Consider the following 24278-nt stretch of genomic DNA (forward strand, 5'->3'; position numbering starts at 1 on the left):
GAATAAAAAATGTTAAAAATAAAATAGAGTAAAAATAATTTTAAAAATTTAAAAAAGAAAATAAAAAATTAAACTTTTCTCTTTCTATATCCAAGAAAAGTTAAAAAAAGGAAAAAATCAATTTAAATAAGGATAGAAGCAAAAAAAAAAACCCCAAAGAACTCAAAAAATAAAAACAAAAAGCAAACAAATAAATGAACTAGGAAACAGAATGATACTGGAATGAAGTTACTCCAGTTTCCCCTAGAACTCAAACTATGCACTCTATACTCCGTACACTGAGCAGGTGGAGAGACTTGTGCTTGTCTCCTAGAGGATGTGCTTGGAGGGCACAGGTGGGCGGGGCTTGGTGCAAAGGCTCTGTTCTCCACTAGGTAGCGCTGCTTAGCTTACTGGGGAGGATCAGCGTGGCGCTCATTGCTGTTTGCGTGCATGTGCGCGAGCAGGAGAGGTGGAAGTGGCTTCACCCAGCTCTCTAGTCTGTGGCACAGGACTTTGTGCTCTCACCCACCTGCGATCAAGCACCCCTCCTCTATCTCAGGCCTCCATCTACTCCTCCTCTCTACCCTGTCAATGTCCAAGCTGTCTACCCGCCAGGCGGCGTCTCCCTCCAGAGTTTTATCTCAGATGGGGTTGCATTTCAAAATCCCTCACTTCAGAGACTGCAGCTTTGACCTGAGCTGACTCTCCGGGAGGGTCTCTGAGCAATGGCTGGGTACTGGCTTGCCCCCAAAAAACTTCCATGCAGTCGTGCAGTGGAAGACGTTCAGAGATTGTGGCAAAGAACAACACACAGCCGGTGTTAGGTTTCATCACACTCTTGCTTCTTTTTCCCAATACCAGCAAACAGCTGCTCTGCAGGATCCCCTGGGACCTCTGCGTGTGGGGAGGCTGTCTGGCCTCTAGCAAATGCACTCCCAGCAAGGGAAGTGCTTCTCTCCGTGTAGCACATGGACCCCCTCAGACCCCGCTGCCTGCTTCTGGGGATTCGGCCTGCTTCCTCACCAGAGCACTGCCAGTCACTGAGCACCCCAACTTCAGACCCTGCCCAACACTGTTTATAGAATCGTGGTGGTACTGAAACCCTCTCTTTCCCCGTCAGTTGTTTTGGGGAACAGATTTCTTGTTCAGTCCCCTGCAAGTGTTTTTACTTTCTCTCTCTCTCCAGCTACTTTAGGTGGAGTGGTTTTCTTACATGAACCTGATTCACTGCATTCTACCCCTTGTATTCTGTTCTCTCTTTGCAAAAACAGTTCCCTGCTCTCCATGGCTTTTCTCTCCCCCAGTTCGCCTCTCCACACAGTGTACCTGCCAAGTTCTGTGGCTCAAATTATGCAGATTGTTGTGTTAGTACCCAGATCAATTTCCTACGGGTGCAAAATGGTTTGGTGCTGATCTAGCTGCATTTCAGGGATGAAGAAAGCGGAGAATCTCCAGGCTGCTCTGCCATCTTCCCCCAAACCCTGTCCTTATACTTTTAATCTAGAAATTTGACAAAGCAGCACTGCAGGCTTTCCAAGTTTCTACATTGCTTACCAATCTCAGTGTCCTCCTAGGGGTACAAGATGAGTATCTTTATAGCACATACCATACCAAAGGACTAGCCATAGTATTTTTGTCTCTTCTCAGCAAGGCTCAGAAAACCATAGTTGATGCCCAAGTTCAGAGATGACAGAGTGGTGTTAAAGCAGGCAGGTAAGCTTCCAGAGGCTGGGGCAAATGTCCAAGATGAACAGTTGCATCGTGCTATTGATACAAGGCTAAGCTTGAATGCATCCTTAAATGCACAGAAAAGCTAAGATGCCTCAAAAACTACTGTTGAAACATCTGACTGTACCCAACTTCTATGATTGCTAGACCCACCCCCTCCGCCCGGCCAAATTAGCGCACTCTGTTGAACTCATCTTCAAGAGACAGAGCTCAGAATTCTCAAATGCGTTTATGTGCTTTGTCCAAAATCTCTAGGCAGGTAGCCTAGAAAGCTTTCCATTTATATCAGAATCTCCTCAAATTCTTTACAATGTTTTCTTCTTCTATTTACCTTTTCATATCTCAAAAATATGTTTTTTATTCCATACTACTTAATATTTTCCATTTCATTCTAATTTAGTTTTTATCCTTATCACTCTACTGAGAGCACCTCAACAATTATTCAATTCCTGAGTCAGTTTTCTTTAAGTCCTAGGGTTGGGGCAGAGAAGTAGTTAGTAAGTCATTACATGGTTTTTCCTTAAATGCATACTCATGACAGTCTTATGTGTGATATCATGGAGAGAGAATTAGTTTTTTAAAAATATGTTTGATTTATTTTGACTAATAGCTTGCCCTCAATTAGAACATAGTACATTCATGCAATTATAAAAGCTGCAAAGATTATCTAAACTGAAAACTTACACATTTTCTTATCTTCTGAAAATCTCAATGAAAAAATAGTATCAAATATTAAATCTTAATGGAGCTGGAAAACAAATTTCTTGAAATAATAGAAGCATAAAATATTCATTTAAATGTCAATTTTGACCCCTCTCTCTCTTCTGAGACACTGGAAAGGCAGTGTGACACATGCATGAAGTTGCTGTAAGGCACCAGTGCATCCTTACCAAAATCTGTTAAGGAAGATTACCCATCTCTGGTGTGCTCCCCAGAGAACTCGCTGCGGCAGCTGTTCAAAGCCTGTTCCCCCTCAATACAAAGCATGGAAATTATGCCGTGGAGGGAAGATGTTAACACATAGAATTAACATGTGTTCCACTGGGGTCGCTCCAGCTAGAACGGCACAGGCAGATGCCAGATAGAAAATAACAAAAAAAGAGGGAGAAGTCACAAATTCCTGGTAGTTTGGGAACATCAACTCGCTCCTCTCTGGGAGACTAGTACTCACGCGTGGTTTAATCAAGCCTATATAAAAGGGACATGTCCAACGTGGTACCTTACTGATTATTGGGGGTGTAGCCCACAGATATCTGGGCTCTTTTAACTGCTGAAAACCTGATACTGCACCAATGGCCAAAGCAAGTCACACGGCTGACCCAATCTCACTATGAGAAGGTGTATCCAAGGGCATGGATAAAGAAGAGAAGAATTTGTAGCCATTTTTACAATTGGCTTAGGTCCTGATTCTCCTACTATAGTCCTTATTGTCATAATACTCAGAGTGCCTATTTTCCTTCCTACACCCAGAATATTAAATAATTGAATCAAGGCAGATGAGCTCAAGAGGTGACACAAATCTTAATCATACTAGTGTACTGCTACCACAAAGATATGATATCAGAGAGTTTAACGTCTAGAAGCATACACATTCATAATCATTCTAAGAGACAGAATAAAATTAAGGATGATTAAATGTACTAATCCATACAGTGTAAACACAGAGAAAGCAAGAATCATTTTGAAGTAGAGGTGAATGGAAAGAAATAGTGAACTATTTCCTGGCCTTCAAACTTACCATGCTGTCAGAGTGCCTATTGGAAAGCTCCATGAGGATTTGTTCATAATATTTATACACAAGTTGAAATATATTATTTTTCTGTCACTCAAATCTTGTTCCCATGAATTCCTTATTTTGATTTACTTATTGATTCATATAACCAGTACTTATTGAGTGGCTATTATGTGCTAGTTACTTTTCTAAGTATAGTTATAGGATAACTAAAAAAAAAAAACAAAAAAGGGTTTGTGTGAATAGAAAATTTTAAAACATTTTTTAATGTTTATTTATTTTTGAGGGAGTGAGTGAGAGAGAGAGACAGAGACAGAGACAGAGACAGAGAGAGCACATGAACAGGGAAGAAGCAGGGAGAGAGGGAGACACAGAATCCAAAGCAGGCTCCAGGCTCTGACATGGGTCTCAAACTCATGAACTGCAAGATCATGACCTGAGCTGAAGTCAGATGCCCAATTGACTGAGCCACCCAGGCACCTCCATGAATAAAAAATTTTAAATGTAAGAAGGGATATAAAAGGATATTGAATTGAGATAACCAGAAGGGGAAAAATATAAGGAAACAGAATCTGCTGGTAGGGAGGGACAATTTAACCCCTTTGAAAACCAGTGTGGCACTACTTTTTAAATTTAAAACTTACATAACCTATGACTGAGAAATTCTCTTTTGAGATATACACACGGGAGAAATTCTTTCATAATTATCAAGAGATATACACAAAACTGTTAAAAGCATCAGTGTCCACAGTAGCAAAAATCTAGGAAAAATCCCTAAGTGTATGTTAATATATAATAGAATATGACTAGATAAATTCTAACAAGAAAAGCAAAACATTTTTCTGGTAAGAAGAATATATTTTAACAACCGCATTGGAAAACAGTTAGTGGAACTTATAACTCAATAATTCTCCTCCTAAACTTGTACCCTGGAGAGATGATTTCATATGTTTTATATGCATATACATACACTCATATTGTCTTTATTTAGGAAAAAGTTTCCAAATGTTTAAGAACATAAGAATGCATAAATCAAATATATCCACACAATGAAATATTATATGGTAATGAAAATGAATAGGTGTTAATAATTTTTAAAGAAATACACAAAAAAGTTATGTGACTTTTATATTAAGCTCTGGTAGGTTATCTTATAACAGCCTAGAAAAGCCAACTAAAATAAAGTAAAATAAAATATTTTTGAAGCATTGGTGAGCTACTGACATTGATGGGATTTGAGGGGCCGGCATCCGATAGAGCAGAAGTTGTCCAGGAGAGGGTAACATTCTCCATGGTGTCTTCCTCCATAGAATGCTCGCAGATTTTTGGAGGAAGGCATGAGTCTAAAATCCTTGGCAAATCAAAGCTGCTGTGAGTCAGGAAAGCAGGCAAGGCATTCAGTATTCTTAATATTATGGGAGGCACACACGGATGGGGGTTCTGGTGTGACAGGGCAGTCAGCATGAGGGGCTGGGATTCTAAAGGAAAACAAGGGGCAGAGAAGATCATAGTAGTGATCTCTTTACGCCATTTTTTTAACGTTAGCTAAAGAGTGTGAAATATTAAAAGCTACACAGGAATTATATGAAAAGCAAAATAGTTTTCAGAAGTTTCAGACTGCTAAGGAGACCAAAATTATAGCTCATGATATTCCTCCGGAAAGAGGAATCCTAGCAAACACAGAAAGCTCTCATGTGGAATTCTGAAGAGTTTTAGTCTAGAAGGAGAAGTATCTCAGTGGTATATTTCACTGAAACACTGTATTGCAGCCTAAGATAAGCTCAGTCCTTGATAAGAATAGAAAGGTCTGCCTGTATTCTTCCTGCATGTCAGAGGGGAGAGTAAATTCCTCTGTGGATAGAAATCTCATTATTCCAAGTCTCTACACTACTTGATATTCAATTTATGTCATTCAGTAAAAAATTTTCACTCATACCAACTATATCAGTCAACAATATCCACAATTATGCCACATAACAAGCAATCAAAACTCAACAGTATACAACAAGGAACATTTGTCTCTTTACTGCACAATCTACAAGTTGGCTAGGAATGGTTTTGCCTTAGGCTATAGGTCTGCAGGTGAGCTGAAGTAGTTCTGTTTTAGGTTGTGTGTATGTACGTGAGCAAGGGTAGCTCTATTTTGCCTGGTTCATTCTGTTGTCCAGCCTGGAGGGATGACAGTTACCCAGACTATCTTTTTCTTTAATAATGACAGAAGCATAAGTGAGAAAAATCAACCATGCAAGCACATTTCAAACTTTTTTCCATACAATTACACCAAAAAACCCATTTAGCAAAGCCACTAGGTAAAGTCCCAAATACAGGAGTTGGCAAGTATTGTGCACTGTTATAATGAGAGCAAGAACCATGCAGCCAATTAATACTACTATGGAGAAGGACGTAGAGAGAAGGGAGAAATAATACTAAATTTCATCTATAATTTACACAATTACTTGGTCACAATTACTTGGGTTACTCCTACACACAAAGTATTCCTATACCCATCTCAAGACTCAGAAAAATCTCATCCAATTATGTCATCAGGTACATCTAGATATGTTCATTCCAAGAATCCAAGATTTTACATAATTTAAAAAGATCAATAAATCTCACTTATCACATCAACAAGATAAAGGGAAAAAAGCCTATGATCTTCTCAAAGGATGTGATTAATCAGTTGATAAGATTTAATACCCATCTATGATAAAAAGTCTTAGTGAACTAGGAATAGAAGAAAACATCCTTAATCTGATAAAACATAGCTAAAAAACCCTGCAGTAAACATCACACTGAATTGTAAAAATGTTAAAGCTTCTCCCTGGAGATCATGACTAAAATAAAGATGTTCATTCTCACTACTTTTATTCATTATTGTCCTAATGCTCTAAGCCCAGTGGGATAAATCAAGGGGAAAGTTGTAAAAGGGTAGAAAAGAAAGACATAAATTGTCATTATTCACACATTCCACTATTGTACATATAAAAAACCCCAAAGAAGCTGCAACTAAACTATTAGATTTGATAAGTGAACTTAGTAATTTTGATGATATTTGATCATATTAAATAATTACAGTAATTATATGTCTACAGATGAGGTAGATAAAAATAATAAAATGAAAAGATACCTTGTAAATAATACAAAATACTTCAAATGTCCAGAAACAAGTAGAAAATTTATAGAACCTTTACACAGAAATTATTGAGAGAAATGGAAAACATAACTAAATGAAGATACTAAGTTTTTAGTTTGGATGGCTCAATATTTTTAAGATATCAATTCTTCTCAAGTCAATCCAAAAATTCATTACAATTGCATTTAGCTTATAAACATATCATCAATATAAAGAGATTCACTGACATAGCATCTCACATACCTTGTACTAGACCAAAGTCACCCACTTTACAGCAAAAGGAGGTGTGGCAGTGTATACCTGATCATTGTATCTCCTTGTTTTAATACATACTATTTTACTCAAAAGCCTGCCAGTGAGAATAAAAATCTGACCTCCATGATGAAGTAGACACCCAAAATCACCTAGAATGATACATTTCTCCGTCCCAAGTAGATAAACCATCTGGCTGCAAGTTCCAAAGATTCAGGTCACCCATAACCATTATTTCAAGTAGCCCCCTCCGGGAATTCGTGTTTCTCATTTCAGCAGCTCTAGGCTATGTGGTCTCAGGGGCACAATAAGTATCATTGAACTTATAGCCAAGGCTGTTGTTTGGTCACTTTGTGTCCCTCATGCCAAAAGATCCTGGGACCAGAAAGAATGGCAACCTATTAGCAGAGGTAATTGACCCTGATCATGAGAAGGAGACAGGGCTGCTGTTACATAAAAGGGCAGAGAAGGGTATATCTGGCTTTTGGTGACTGGAGAGGAGACTCTGGGTACTCCCCCCGATTGTGACTGGTAAATGCGCAGGTGCTGCTGCTACAGCCTGAAAAGGACACGGTGGCCAGCAGCTCAGCTACAAGCTTAACTGCAAGTATTCTGAGGAGAGCTGCAGTTCACTCTAGTACCTTCTCTCCTAAGTCCCACAGAGAAAGGAGTCCAACCACTACCCTAGGGAAGCTATTCACAATAGGAAAGACATATAAGAAGCAAGTGGATTTGGGGCGCCTGGGTAGCTCAGTCGGTTAAGCGTCTGACTTTGGCTCAGGTCATGATCTCACAGTCTGTGGGTTCAAGCCCCGCATCGAGCTCTGTGCTGACAGCTAACTCAGAGCCTGGAGCCTGCTTCAGATTCTGTGTCTCCCTCTCTCTCTGACCCTCCCCCACTCAGTCTCTCTCTTGCTCTCTCAAAATAAAATACATAAGAAAAAATTAAAAAAAAAAAACAAAGAAGCAAGTGGATTTAAGCCACACAGTGAACTATACTACATCTGACTGTCATCCAGCTCTGGCCTTCTGGACAAGCCACTCAGGCCAACAGCTACAGAGAACATTCACTGCTGATGCCCTCCACCTGCTTCCTTCTCAGGTCTTTGCCTCAACTACTGTTCAGACCCCTCCCCAGGGCATGGGGCTCTGCCTGAAAGTCAAAGGCCAACTCTGAAGGTCATTCTCATTCTAACTTATAAGATTGCCAGAAGCCTCCATTTTGTCTTATCCGATTCTGCTGTCATCATTTTCATAGAGGATTTGTTCCCAATCACAGTGTCCAATAAACCTTCTTCATATAAATTCTCATCTGGGTCTCATCCCAAGGAACCCGTCCCAAGATAGTTTTTCTATTTATTTTAAATATTTAGTTTTTTAAATATTTTTGTTGCTTTTGGCATCTTTTTTTATTAAGTTTATTTGTTTATTTTGAGAGAGAGAGGGAGAGAGAGCGAGAGAGAACAAGAGAGGCAGAGAGAAAGGGGAAGAGAGAATCCCAAGCAGGCTCTGAGTTGTCAGAACCAAGCCAGACATGGGGGGTTCGATCTCACCACCTGTGAGATCACTACCTGAGCTGAAATCAAGAGTCGGACACTTAACCTAGATGCCCCTCCTATTTAGTTTAAAGCATACACAGCAATAGCCAGACTGCCAGCACCGTGAAGGCGAGCAGTCTCATTTCTTCTTAGATGTCTGGCTGCTGGTACAGAGCTTGGCACACTGCTGAGCTCAGGGTATCACTGATGACTTAATAACTGCCCTAGGGACACCTGGGTGAGTGGCCAACTTCCCCACAGGTCATGATCTCATGGCTCACGGGTTCAAGCCCCACATTGGGCTCTGTGCTGACAGCTTGGAGTTTGGAACCTGCTTCAGATTCTGTGTCTCCCTCTCCCTCTGCCATCCCCACTCACACTTTGTCTCTCTCTCTCTCTCTCTCAAAAATAAACATTAAAAAAAAACTGCCCTTCCCACCAAACTATCAACTTTTTGAGAAGAGGACTACATATAAATTCTTTTGTATTTTTTCTTACATATTCTATAATAATCATTCAATGAAGGCTTTGAATATATTTACCTTGCTCTTTAAAAGGAAGGACCAAGGGTTATTACATAATCAAATAAAATTAACCTATTTATTTATATTCAAAAGTGCTTTGTTTGCCCAATAGTATCTGCTTGTCTGAAAAGGACAAAAAATTCAGATCAGCACCTTTGATCTATTAACAGGTGTGGATGGGTGAAAAGTAGCCTGATATGGTTTGCCACCCCATTATGATTATTTTTTAAAGTTTATTTATTACTGAGAGAGAGAAAGAGATGGGGGAGAGGGAGAATAAATGGGAGAGGGACAGAGAGAGAGGGAGACACAGAATCAGAAGCAGGTTCCAGGCTCTGAGCTGTCAGCACAGAGCCGGACATGGGGCTCGAATTCACAGACAGCGAGACCATGATCTAAGTCAAAATCAGATGCTTAACTGTTAGAGCCACCCAGGCGTCCCATCGCCCTGTTATTTTAAATTATTTTGACATATACACAAAGAAAGTACCAGACTTGGGGTAAGAGATACCAAATGTTAAACTAATAAATTTTGAGAAGAGATAATGATAATGATGGAAATGCGCTCTTGCTGGAGTCATCACCGGGTTTGAGCTCTCCTGCACCATAAGTTCCAAATTGGCCGCGTGTTTCTGTAGCCATGCGAACAAGGACACTTTGAGGGAAACGTCAGGGAGTCCTGACTCTATTAACTGTAATCACCGTGGTGTTTGCTGCTCGCCGGTACAACACATTTTCCATGTAGCAATAAACGCTGAAGCACATTTCATTAATTTGCGATTCCCCCTGAACAGCAGTGTGTTTGGCCGCAGATCAGTGTGTGACTTTATCAAAGAAACAGAAGCAGGAGAAGTGCAATGACACCAACTACTTGACCATCTTCCAGGAAGGCGGCTCCTTGTCTGGGAGGGGCTTGGGATTAGGGCTACAGGAACCAGCCCAGGCAAAAGCCTGCTCTTCTGAGGATCCTGGATTCCCAAGGACAATCTTTCAGGAACCCAGGGTAAACCAGACCCTGCTGCATCTGACCAAGGTTGCCAGCCCAGCCGGCTGCAGCTTCTCTCTGGAGACATCTGCAGTCAATCTGTCTAAGCTTAAGTGAGGAACCTGAAAATCTAATCAGTGCCCTGATAGCAGTTTGCAATATGTCTTGGGCAGGCCACTTAACTGCTTCCGGTGCGCCAGCAATTTCTCATCTGGAGCTTGGGAAGAGGGACAGCTACGCCTAACTATGACTCTTGGGAGAGTTAATATTGGCGGAACACTTGTACATCTGCTGATGAACACTTAAGTAGCCTTGGAAAGACTCAACAGGGTGGAAAATTTTCATTTGGGGTTACCAATAGAATAGACTCAGTTCTTCCCAATTATTATGTAGAAAGGAGTTAGTCTCCACCTCAGAGATGACATGAGCTTTATTTGGATAGAATTGTGATTTTATTATTACTGGCTACTCACATTCCATGTTATATGCTCATTCACAAGCTAGAAGCACGTATTTGGACACTTGTGTTCAATGCCTCAATGCATGAGGGGCTAACATCACACACAAGGAAATTAAAGTCTTAGGAGACTCATTACTGTAGGAAAAATAAAAGTGTCTCTTTGCCAGAGAATTCCTATTTATTCCTTGAGATCCCCTACCCTTCCATACCTCTGCCCTGTGAGGCTGGACTGTACAGAAAAGCACAAAAAACTCCTTGTCCTTTGGCTTCCTCTTGGAAGCCTGAAGTTGATCAGAGAGAGGGAGGAGAATGAGGGCAGGGTATTTACCTCCAGGGCCCCTCCCTCTCTCAGTCTCCTTTGGGCTTATTGTGAGCCTTAACAGGGGCAACTGCTCTTAATAACATGGCCTCTCTACATGGCCCTCTCTTTCCTTTCAGGTTCTAGTAAATGCTCCTTCCCTTAAACCTTCAGACCTAAGTATATACTGAAAAGCTCCTTATGGTTTCTCTATACTTGGCCCACACCTTCATAATCAATCCAGTTAGCAAACACCTTTTTTTTTTTTTTTGAGAGAGAGAGAGCAAGAGTGGTAGAGGGGCAGAGAGAGAGTGAGACACAGAATCTGAAGCAGGCTCCAGGCTCTGAGCTGTCAGCACAAAGCCTGAAGTGGGACTTGAACCTGCGAATGTGAGATCATGACCTGAGCTGAAGTCAGATGCTCAAACATCTGCACCACCGAGGCACCCCAGCAAACATCTTTATATCATCTTGGCTTAAAGTGTCCTTTGCGTACTGCTCCAAACTGAGTGACAAAACTCTGACTCTTACTCCTCCTTTCCTTCATCAAGTTCTGACTTTTTAAAATTCTCCATATAATCCGGTTACTACCCCATAATGCACCTGAGTTTCCATCATGAGAACATTCACGTGGAATCTCAAAGGTTCCAGATCAGTGCGGTACAACAGAAATGTAACACAAGGTACACATTTAAGTTTGAATTTTCTAATAATCACATATAAAACAAGTTTCAAAAATGTGACATGAATTTTAACAACCCTTCATTTCAACCAATATATCTGGGTACTATGCTAAACACTTTATAAATATTATCTCATGTAATTTTTATCATCCCTTAAGAAGGTTATCTTGAAATATTCCAGGTCTGGGAGAAGTTCGTTTCTGGAATCAATTGCTCATCAGCAAATGTTTATTGATGCTACTGTGTACCAGGCTCTGTAATAGGCTCTGCAATTCTCAACAAGCAAAGATGTGCATTCACGGCACTCATATTCCAGAGGGAGCGGAAGAGAGAATAAAACAAGCTAAACTATATAGCATACATATATGTATATATATATTATACACCAACTAAAACATACCATATTAATGAAAAATGCTTCAATCAAAAAAGATAGGAAGAGCATGGCAGGAATTGAAATTCTATACAGGTTGATCAGACGACTCAGTGGGATGAGACCTTTGAGTAATGGCCTGAAAATATGAGCCATGCGGCTAATTGGATGAAGAATAATTTAAGTAGACAAAGCAACAAGTGCAAAGGCCCTGAAGACGGTATGCGCTTGAGGTGTTCCAGGAAGCACAAGAAATGTAGTGTGACTGGAACAGTGACAGCACAGGGCAAGAGAGCAGAGGGAAAGTTCAGAGAAATATCCAGGGAGTACGGCCAAAGGAATGCATCCTATGTGACTTATGTCGGAATGAGAACTTTAGATTTTACGCTGAGTGAAATGGGAAGGCAGTAGTAGATTTTGAACAGAGGCCTGGCATCATTTGACTCAGGTTTTACAAAATGACCCTCATGGCTGCAGAGCCGATGGAAAGGAAGCAAAGGAAAAGGTGGGGGATGGGTAGGTAGTAAGACTTCGATAATTTGGGCAAACAACAGGGGTGGTGAGATGGGGTGCTTTGGACTAGGGGAGCGGCCTAGGAAGGATAACAAGAAATTGGATTATAAATTTGTTTAAAGAATGTAGAAAAATAAAATATTGGGGTGATGACCCTAAGTTTTAAGAACAACATTCTGGTTCGCACAGCAAATAAAAGAGAGCTAGGATTTAATTTTAGATCCAAAGCCCAAGCTCTCAATTGTGAAAAAAGACCTTGGTTTTATTCTCATCTGGAGATGTCTGGGTGCTCCCATAAGAAGGATCATACTTTAGACGGATGGGCAACTTGTAAATAATCTCCAAATGATGTGCCCTCTGCTTGAATCTTGAGGTCACCGACTCAGTTCAGCTATCTCTGAATAAGTGCTCTCTTCTTTCTCCTCCCCGTGCCCACTCTGTCTCTTGCCTCTCCTCCTCATCGTCCTTCCCCTTTTGCTTAGATTCTCTCTCATACTCAAAACATATATTGTCATTATCATCAAGTGTTTCATTGAAATGTCTTACATTTTATAATTGTTTTGGAACCAAGGTCTTTTAAATCAGATTTTCATATAAAGTATTTAATGCATGGTTACTATCTGATTATATTACTTAACGTCTTCATCTTTTCCATTGCAAAAATGCTGTATGACTTTTTAAAACTTATTTTGTGATAATAAAGAGAATCAAATTAACTTGTTGCAATCTCCTTGCCCAAACTAAACTCTCATACTCTTCCCATCAAGAATTTTCTTGGAATGAGGAATTAAGATGGAAGAGTAGTGGGGGGACCTTATGTTTGCCTCTTCCCTTGAACACAGCTCAATAAATATCACATCATCCTGAATACACAAGAAATCAATCCGAGGACTGAGAGAAAATAACTGCACAACTAGAAGGAGAAAAAGAGACAACATTATGGAAGGTCCAAGGTGTAGAGATGTGGTATAGGGAAGAAAAGAACTTTAGATGCTGTGGAGGGGAGAGAGAGAGAGAGAGAGAGAGAGAGAGAGAGAGAGAGAGAGAGAGAGAGAGGTACTCAGACAATGCAGAAGAAAAACACTTCCTCAAAACCATTGCCTGGGAAAATGAGAGGGGCTATTTATCACAAGTTTTTACAAGTGGTGAAGCTCAGAGACTGAATTTGTAGAAGCCCACGCCATGGCAGATGCGGAGGCTGACAGGTGTAGCTGTGCTTCTATGGGGAAGGAGCACAGAGGTCCAGAAGCATGGTCTGCAGATCCCCTGGGTCACGTGGGACAGTCAGTGTCCCTTTTGGAATGCATTTGGGAGGGGTGGCCCTGCCTCAGAGGGGACAAAAGAGCCAGAGGGCACCACTGAGGGGCCCTGTTCACTAGCCAGAGATGACTACTGAGGCCTGCTAATCTGGATGTCAGCTTCTGGCTGTGCTTTACTCTAAACTCCAAGCCTCTGAGCCTTCACGCAGCTGCCTTTCTGGGACAAATTGGCTCTAGCCACAGTGCAGTGAGACCCTCCCCCCGATGATCAGTGCATGTCTGTGCCACACCAGGTCCCTAAAATTTGGAGTTCTGAAACTCAGCCAGTGTGCCTGACAGAAAACCCAGGAGCACTGTGCCGCTGGGTGGGCAGACAGCTTGGGCACAAGCAGGTGAATGCAGGGATCTGAGGGATGTCTGGGACACACAAGAGGAGACTATTTGCTCCACTGTGAGGGTTTCCTGGACAGGGTGGGTGAGACCTCCCTCTCCAGGGATAAGAAGTGGGCTGACACCATTTTTAGCCCCTGCCCGTCATCACAGACTGATTTTAGTGAGCAGCAGAGAGCTCACAGGAGAGACGTGAGCCACTGACACCAAGCTCTGCCCTCCTACATTCTGCAGGTGCTTTTTTACTAGGACAAGTGAGCCTGAAAGCCAAAGCAGCAGTGGGACCCTCCCCCAGAAGACCCGCACAAACCCCCAACATGTATCGGGTCTACTGAGCATAGAGTGCTGCAAAGCATCAGCTCTAGTGGAAACAGGAACTGGTCTCTTTTAACAAGCAGACCAAAGCACACCTAATTAAAACTTGCCACACACTGGACAAGGTCCAAACACTCCCCACTGCAGGCAAGGAGAAACCCTAGAGAAGACTGACTTCAGACAAAACACAAGAGCAGAGTGCACACAGAATACACCAGAAACACTTCCTGAAATGCTTGGTGCTGGACAGTATATGACTTCTTAATAAAGCCATTACTCTCAGGAGCAGGAAATGTAACAAGGTTTCCTAACACACAGAAGAAGACAGAGATCTAGACAAAATGCCAAGACAGAGGAATTCATGCCAAAAGAAAGAATAAGAAAAGGTCATGACCAGGGATCTATTTGAAACAGAAATAAGTAATATGCTTGAACCATAACTTAAAACAACAACCATAAGGATTTTAGTTGGGCTTGAGAAAAGCCTAGAAGATAGCAGGGAGACACTTACCACCGAGATAAAAGACTTAACTAGTTAGACTGAAATAAAAAAAAATGTTCTGAGATGTGACACTGACTAGATGTAATGACCACAAAGATAGAGAAAGAAGAACGAATAAGTGATACTGAAGATAAAATGATGGAAAATAATGAAGCTAAAAAGAAGAGGGAAAGAAAAATATTAAATCACGAGAGTAGCCTTAGGGAAAGGAACTTAGTGACTCGATAAAGTGTAATAACATTCATATCACAGGAGTCCCAGAAGAAGACAGGAGGGAAAATGGGGCAGAAGGTTTATTTGAGTAAATTATAGCTGAAAGTTTCCCTACTCTTGAGAAAAAAACCAGACATCCAAATCCAGGAGGCACAGAGAACTCCCATCAAAATCAACAAAAGCAGGGTAACACCAATATATATCATAATAAGATGTACAAAATACAGGGATAAAGAAAAATTTCTGAGAGCATTATGGAAAAAGAAATCTCCTGGGAAAAAAATATCTAATTTACAAGGGAAGACAAATAAGTTAAGCAGCAGACTTATTCACAGAAACTTGGCAGGTAAGAAGTAAGCGGCATGACATATTCAATGTACTGAATGAGAAAAATATGCAGTCAAGAATTTATCCAGCAAGGGTATCATACAGAATAGGAGAGATAAAAGATTTCAAGACAAACAAAACTAAAGGAGTTCATGACTACTAAACCAGCTCTTCAAGAAATGCTAAGTGGGACTCTGAGTGAGAAAGACCAAAAGCAACAGACTCTAGAAAGGAGCAGAGAAAAATCTCCGGAAACAATGACTTTACAAGTAATACAATGGCACCAGATTCATATCTATCAATAATCACTGTGAAGGTAAATGAACTAAATGACATAGAGTATCAGAATGGATTAAAACAACAACAACAACAACAACAAAACAATATGCTTCCTACAAAAGACTCGACTTAGACCTAATGACACCTACAGACTGAAAGTGAGGGGATGGAGAACCACTAATCATGCTAATGGACATCAGAAGAAAGTCAGAGTGGCCATACTTTTATCAGACACTAGGCTTTAAGTGAAAGATTGTAACAAGAGACGAAGAAGGAGACTCTATAATAATAAAGGGGTCTATCCAACAAGATCTAACAATTGTAAATATTTATGCCCCAACTAGAAAACATGCAAACATATGAATAAATTAACAACAAACATAAAGAAACTCATTGATAATGATACAATAATAGTAAGGGACTTTAACACCCTGCTTAAAGCAATAGACAGATTATCTAAACAGAATATCAAACAGTGGCTTTGAATGACACACTGGACCACATGGACTTAACAGATATATTCAGAACATTTCACCTTGAAGAAGAATACACATTTTTTAGAGGGCACCTCGAACATTCTCCAAAATAGATTACATACTAGGTTACAAATCAGACATCAATAAATACAAAAAGAGATTATACTATGCATACTTGTGGACTCCAATACTAAGAAACTTAAACTCAACCATAAAAAATAAGTTGGGAGGACCACAAATACATGGAGATTAAAGAACACCCTGCAAAAGAATGAATGAGTTAAACAGAAAATTAAAGAAGAACTAAAAAAATATATGGAAGCAAATGAAAATGAATATAACAGTCCAAAATTTTGGGGATGCAGCATAAGTGGTCATAAGAGGAAAATATACAGCAATACAGGTCTACTCAAGAGGCAAGAAAAGTCTTAACAAGACACAACCTAATCTTACACCTAAAAGACCTAGAAAAGGAATAGCAAATACAGCTAAATCCAGCAGAAAAAGAGAAATAACAAAAATTAGAGCAGAAATAAATGGTATAGTAAGAAAAAAAATCACAACAACACACAATAGATCAATGAAAGTAGGAGCTGGTTCTTTGGGAGAATAAACAAAGTTAATAAACTCTTATTCAGACTTATCAAAAAGAAAAAGAATCCAAATAATTACAATCATGAATAAGAGAGGAGAGATCACAATTATAAAAGAATACTATGAAAAATTATATGCCAATATTTGTATTTAAAGAAGAGTTAATGGTCAACTAATCTCCAGGAAAGCAGGAAATAATATCCAATTAAAAAGACCAGCTCTTCAACAAATGGTGTTGGGAAAATTGGATGGTGGCAGGTAGAAGAATGAAACTAGACCACTTTCTTACACCACACAAAAATAAGTTCAAAATGGATGAAAGAACCAAATGTGAGACAGGAAACTATCAGTATCCTAAAGAACACAGACAGCAACTTCTTTGACCTTGTAGAAACTTCTTGTTAGACACATCTCTAGAGGCAAAGGAAACAGAAGCAAAAATGAACTATTGGGACTTCATCAAGATAAAACTCTTCTTCACAGTGAAGGAAATAGTCAACAAAATGAAAAGGCAGCCTATAGAATGGGAGAAGATATTTGAAAATGACATTGGATAAAGGGTTAGTATACAAAATCTGACACTGATGGTGAGAATACAAACTGGTGTAGCCACTCTGGAAAACAGCACAGCATTTTCTCAAAAATTTAAAAATTGAAATACCCTATGACACAGCAATTGGACTACTATGTATTTACCCAAATTATACAAAAATATATATTTGAAGGGGTATGTGAACCCCGAGGTTTATGTCAGCACTATCAACAATAGCCAAACTATGGAAAAAGCCCAAATGTCCATCGACTGATGAATGGATAAAGATGTAGAATGTACACACACACACACACACACACACACACACACACACACACACACACAGGAATATTGCTCAGCCATCAAAAAGAAAGACATCTTGTCATTTGCAATGACATGGATGAAACTAGAGTGTACTATGCTAAGCGAAATAAGTCTGTCAGACAAAGTCAAATACTGTATGATTTTACTGCTATGTGGAATTTAAGAAACAAAATAGATAAATCATATGGGAAGGGGAAAAAGAGAGAGAGGGAAACAAACTTTTAACTACAGAGAAAAAACTGAGGTTACTGAAAGACAGGAGGGTAGGAAATGGGCTAAATTGGTTATGGATATTAAGGAGGGCAATTGTGATGAACACTGGGTGTTGTATGTAAGTGATAAATCAATGAATTCTACTCTTGAAACCAATTTTGCACAGTATGTTAACTAACTAGAATTTCAAAACTTGAAAAAAAAAAAAGGATTTTCTCTAGGTCCAGGGAACACAGCTTCAGTTTATGTTCTGTATTTGTTTCATAACTCATATGGCTCCGTGTTTGCTTTGCTCTTCTTCGTCTATCCTTCTCTCAATCACTACCTCTTTGGCTGATGAACTTTAGCCATAAGAAACAGGATATACTCTCCCTATAGATGTCATTCCCTATATACATCTTAGTGTTGGTCTTCATATTGGCTATTTGTATAGGACTCCTCTGGAATCCATTTTGTTAATATCAGAAGATTACTTGTGAAGTTGGTCATTCAAATCTGCCATTACTTTCAATTCCTATGTCATTACTAGGGCCTTAAAATATTTGTACTTGTAATAAAGTTATGTTATTAAACACATGAGGTGGGTGCCTGGGTGACTCAGTTGATTAGGCATCTGACTCTTGGTTTTGACTCAGGTCTTATCTCATGGTTCATGAGACAGAGTCCCGAATTGGTCTCTGTGCTAACAAGCCTGCTTGGGATCCTCTCTCCTCTTCTCTCTCTGCTCCTTACTTGCATGCTCTCTATCTCTCCCTCAAAAATAAATTAAAAAAAAAAACACATGATACATCTTTAAGATGTTCTGAAGATCTTACAAATTATAGAACCCAAATCCTAAAAATAAAAGATTCAATACTCTGGCTCCCTTCCACAGTATATATGCATACAAATTATCATGTTGTATACTTTAAGTATCTCACAATTTTATTTGTCAATGTTACTTACAGAAAGCTTAAATAAAGTACCTATCCAAGTATATAGGGAAGTTTCTGGTAAAAGCACAGAGTCATAAGTCATAAGACCTGTAATTTATTCCTAGTTATAGCTCCATGAATTCCTTAGTCAACCCATCTAGACATTTTCTTACTAAAAGTCCTCATTGCTATATCATAAATAAATAATTTGCTTAAGTATAAAAAATTTTCAATGTTTTAAAAAATTCAGGATATATTTTATAATCTAAATGTCAAATGACTGGAGTAAACAATCATTTAACAAAAGTAAATGTTATTAAATCAGTTTTGTGTCTACTGAGGATTATCTGTCTCAAAGCATCATAAAATCAAATAAATATGGTGATTTTTTAAATCTATTTCTCAGACTATTAGGAGGACCTGAAGATACAACATGATGAAAACGTATCTAGATCAGTTGTAAATGCTTCTAGTGCAAGGCAGAAAATGTAGGTGAAAGAAAAACTGAATGTTCTGGATTACTGCATCTCTAAAAGAGGTAGATGGTGGGTGTGGGGCTAGGGATCGAAAGCTCTAGAAAGCTCTGGATGATAGGTGAGTTGCAGGGTGAAGGTTAGATTTGCAGGACAGCCTGATTTTTCAAGACCAACTAAGATTTGTATCAGTATGTGTATTATATATGCATTTGTGTTAGGAGAGTCTCTCTTATATTTGGGCAATAAGTTGGTTCTAATTTTGGATATTACAGTGTATAAGCCAGTATAGTTAGCCACCTTTTAATCTCAAATACAAGAAAATTCAATTCTCAAGAAGTGACATTAAAGCCACTTATATTTCCATCCTTATGACATAACTGTATAATTTGTATAATGTATTCTTGAATCATTGAAATGGAGCGTGTTTGGTATGTACATAATATGATGATGCAAGTTGGTACATAGAGGTAAGTGGATATTTTACATATACATATGAAATTTTAAATAGGACGCACATATAGAGTATTTTATCTTATGCAAAATATTTTGTCTTATGCGTTGGAGACTGCTAACTTTAAGGATATTTTGATTACTCCTCAGTGTAGAACTCTAAGTATTGTAGACGAATAATAGCATGGCTATCAGTAACTAAAACAATGGTTTCAGAAACACATTAAGTTAGCATTAGCATAGTATCAGAACTTTTTAAGTGTTATTTATGGAAACTTTTTCACTGAGGTGTTTGTAGTGATTGTAATAATATATAAATATGCGATTCACACCTGAACTATTATGAGCAGACTTTTAAAAACATCTAGACACGTCAGCAATGGGGCTTTGTTAAGCAATAAGCCAGTTTTTTTTAGTTCTGTGGGGTTGTAAATTTATATAGAAATATATCTATAAAAATACACATTACTTAAAAAATCAACTTAGATCCGATTTCTCACTTCGGAGAGCCACTTCAACTGATGGACAGCTGAACTAGTCTCTCAACTCTAAAAAGCCTATTAATATTTGGCAGCAAGTAATGGAAGTATCCTGGGTTGGCACAAGAGCAAAAGAGCACTTTCAAATTTTAATGAATGGGTGGTCTGTGAGCTGTCATAGCCATGACAGTAATGGCCTGGAGAAAGGGAAAGTGGCTCTTCAGGGCATGGTGGGAAGAGCAAAAATAATCCACAGTATTGATAGAGAGGAGATCACTTATAAGAAAGAGAGTTGGTCCCAGAAACATCCAATCAAAGGAATTATTTCACATAGACATTTTTACATTTTCAAGAACATATTTCCACCAGCCCTGGTGTAGTCATAACAGAAGAATAGCTTCCAATACTGCATGATGTAGTTTTTGATATCCTGTAATGTAGACCCAAAGGGTGGATTAAAATGGAGGCTGAGAGCAATTTCATGGAAGTCTCACTGATGGAACTTAAATACTAACGGTTCTTAGTCTTTCATATTTTAGCAGGTGACAACTCCTTTAAAGGATTATATTAAAATTGTGATTATATACTAAACTTTTAATTTGTTTTAATACACTTAAAAAAAAAAGTAACTGTATCCAGGGAAGTAAGGGCTGCTCTTTTTCTTTCTAAATATGTTTCTCTTTTGAAGTAAAATAACAATATTTATATCAAGACAGGTAAACTAAAAACACAGTGAGATTCTGCTATATACCTGCTGGCATGGATCAAAACAAAAGGACTGACAGGGGCGCTTGGGTGGCTCAGTCGGTAGACTGTCTGACTTCGGCTTAGGCCATGATCTCACTGCTCATGAGTTTGAGCTCCATGTTGGGCTCTCTGCTGTCAGGGCCAAGCCCACTTTGGTTTCTATCTCCCTCTCTCTCTTCCCCTCCCCATCTTGTGCTTTCAGTCTCAAAAATAAATAAAAGTAAAAGTTTAAAAAAAGGACTGATAGCACTGATTGCGTTGGAGAGGATGTGGAGCAATGAGAACCCATACCATCGGTGGCAGGATTAACAGGTACAACTTTGGAAAAGGGTTTGGCAGAATCAACAAAAGTCAAACATGTGTGCACACTATGAACCACACAAAAATGTGTGCGTGTGTCCATCAGAAGATGTGTACAAGAATGTTCACAGAAAAGAAAATAAATGTTCCTCAACAGCAGGATGGACAAGTGAATTATGGTGTTTTCATATGAGAGAATACCACAAAGCAATGAAATAAAATAAACTACTCCCAGACGTATTTATGTGAATGACTCTCACAGAGTATAGACACGAAAGATCTGTTCCGTATGATGTCACTTCTGCGAAGTACAACCACAAGTGAACGGAAGTTATGGTAACAGAGGACAGACAGTGGATCTAGTTACGAAAGGATGTACCTTCTGTAGAAATTCATCAACCTGTGCATTTGGTATGTGAATACGTTCCTGTATAGGTATCTCAAGATACCTCAAGAAAAAACAAAGAGAAACACTGAAAAATAAAAACACCCTTTATTAAAAGGTTGGTAGGTAGCACTGCTCTGGAATGGCTTACGTTTTGCCAGTTCTGGTAAGCCAGCCTCTATAATGATTTACAGGTTCAAGTCATCTCAGAGAATTCATCCTAAATTTACAGAGTGGGAAGGAAACTTGTAGACTATCACCTGTGTCCTTCATCTCACAGAAGAGGAACCAAAAGCTTAGAGGGGAAGTCCTTGAAGGAGGCTATGCAACTGGACCATCTCAATAGGACTCGAACCTTGATCCTCTTAGTTAGAGTTTCTTCCATCATTCCCTGCTTCAACTTCAGTTTTTCCTCACACAGCCTTTGAATTAGGTACAGTAGATTCAACAACCATTCAGCCTAAGACAGTTGGCTTTCAGGACAGCTCCAGCCGTGCAGGCCATGGGGCTGGGTCCCAGGCAGCCCAGAGCACTTACACCTTTCAGCTTGCCCCCAGGAAGTCACTGCTCTCCTGCCATTCTTCAAAGCCGCTTCCGCCTGTGCCAAGGCTCCATGTACCTCTTACCTGGGACCACCTCCAGAGGAGTAAATGTTCCGCTCAGTGCCTTCTGCCCTTGGCCTTTTAAAACATGCATAAGTCCTTTATACACCAATGGTTTTATCACTTATGGTGGGGGTGGAAAAGAATAGGGGGGAAATAAGTAAGAGGAAAAAAATCCGGTTCTTAAATCTCACTCAGTGTTTTCTGATGGAGCCCTAGCTGCTCTTCTCAGAACTTGTGCAAATGCGAAGATACAGTGCATGGGAGTGAGAAGGAAATCAGTCACATCGAAATAATGACAAATATATTAAAATAAATACAATCGAGAGACAATATTGAGCTCCTTTTTTAAGGTCAAGATCTAATGACAGGTCTAATAACTAGTATTACATAGAGCCCACATAATGATTTATGTACCACTTTTATAATATGAAAATTTATTATTTCTGTGGGTGACAACAACTTAGATACTGTTTATATTACCATGCATGGGTGTTTCTTTGTTTTGTTTTGTTTGTGCCTACATTCTTTTTTTTTAAATTATTTTTGAGAGAGAGAGAAAGCACGTGAGTGGAGGAGGGACAAAAAGAGAGGGGGGCAAGGAGAGAGGATCCAAAGCGAGCTCTGTGCTGACAACAGACAGCCTGATGCAGGGCTCGAACTCATGACCTGTGAGATCATGACCTGGGCTGAAGCTGGACGCATAACCAGGTGCCTCTGTGCCCACATTCTTAATGTCAGAAAATGCTAACCTTCTGTAAAAATAGGGATTAAAAAAAATCAAGTTCACTTACCTAAGTAAAGAACCCTATTATAATCACTGGGTCTAAAAGTTAGTTCCGATTTATAGACAAAACGGACTGAAATGGGAACACTGGAGAAAGGCCATGGATGGGGGGAAACACAATCAGTATCAGCAATAATAATAAAAGCCCAGGTCTAAGGCATGAGCTGGATATTTTTCCCAAACTATAGCCATGCACTCTAGAATTCTTATATCACGTTTCCAATAAGTCACAGGGAGAGGGGTTGTGCATAAGCAAGCATGGACAGTGTATACTATAGAACAGTATGTTAGCAAGGAGGTATAGGAAGATGCCTTCTCTGTTTTCAAGGACCTTGTAGTTGGGAGGGGCAAAAAAAAAAAACAAAAAGAAGAAGAAGATTAACCATCAGAGTAAGTACCAAGCCATTAAGTACTAAACAACTCCATAGCTTATCCTACACTGGGAAATGATTTGTAATGTACATTTTAAGAAACAGGTAGAGGAAAAGTACATCAGATTTTCTATTGTGTGTACAGATTTTAAAACTTTGCCAGGCTTTACTTTCATAAGTTTTCCAGCACTGCTTGTGAACCCCCAGATTCTTTGGAGCAGGGCATCTCTGCCATAGGTATTCGCAGCCACTTGTGATTTGCTGCCTTTTCTCCAAGACTCTTTCAGCTTTCTAAGGCAGGGCAAGGACTTATTTATTTGACCTAGCTTTTCATAATTACCCAGGCTACTAATTTTATTATGCCAAATAGTATCTTGGGAAACCTTGTGTGAAGGACATGATGGAAGGGAGGTTTGATTGATTGGTTGTTTCTCATTTTGCAAAATTTTCCATGATGCAATTCAATTAAACTTTAATTGAGGATAATAATAGATAAGAGTTTTATATATGGATTATATTTTCATTAATTTTAAGTAGGATTTTAGTGAAAGCAAAAAATAGGGTGGATGAAAATATCTGCTTGTCAATTTTTTTTACTGACATTTATATTTTGGTTCTGTGGTATTTTAAAAAGGAAAAAAAATGAAGTTGGCTTTTGAGTATATACATTGAGATTAAAAGTGCAAATGCGTTTGTGTGTGTGTGTGTGTGTGTGTGTGTGTGTGTGTGTTTCTCGAAAAGTGATCATTTGGCTATGTCCTGTATCCTATCCTGATGAGGTGTAGTTTGTTTAAAAAAAAGAAGTTATCAAAACATTAAAAAATTAAAAAAAAAAAAGGGCGCCTGGGTGGCTCAGTTGGCTAAGCGTCCAGTTTCAGGTCAGGTCGATCTCACGGTTCGTGGGTTCGAGCCCCGCGTGAGGCTCTGTGCTGACCGCTAGCTCAGAGCCTGGAGCCTGCTTCAGAGTCTGTACCTCCCTCTCTCTGTGACCCTCCCCTGCTCTCGCTGTCTCTCTCTGTCTCTCAAAAAGAAAGAAAAAAACATTAAAAAATTAAAAAAAAGAAGTTATCATTGCAGAAATAGAGAATGTGATTTTTAAAGCAACTTTTCTTTCTGCTTCTGATCCATTATCAGATATGAAC

This window comes from Suricata suricatta, chromosome 12 (genome assembly GCF_006229205.1).
Source record: "Suricata suricatta isolate VVHF042 chromosome 12, meerkat_22Aug2017_6uvM2_HiC, whole genome shotgun sequence".
Classification (NCBI taxonomy): domain Eukaryota; kingdom Metazoa; phylum Chordata; class Mammalia; order Carnivora; family Herpestidae; genus Suricata; species Suricata suricatta.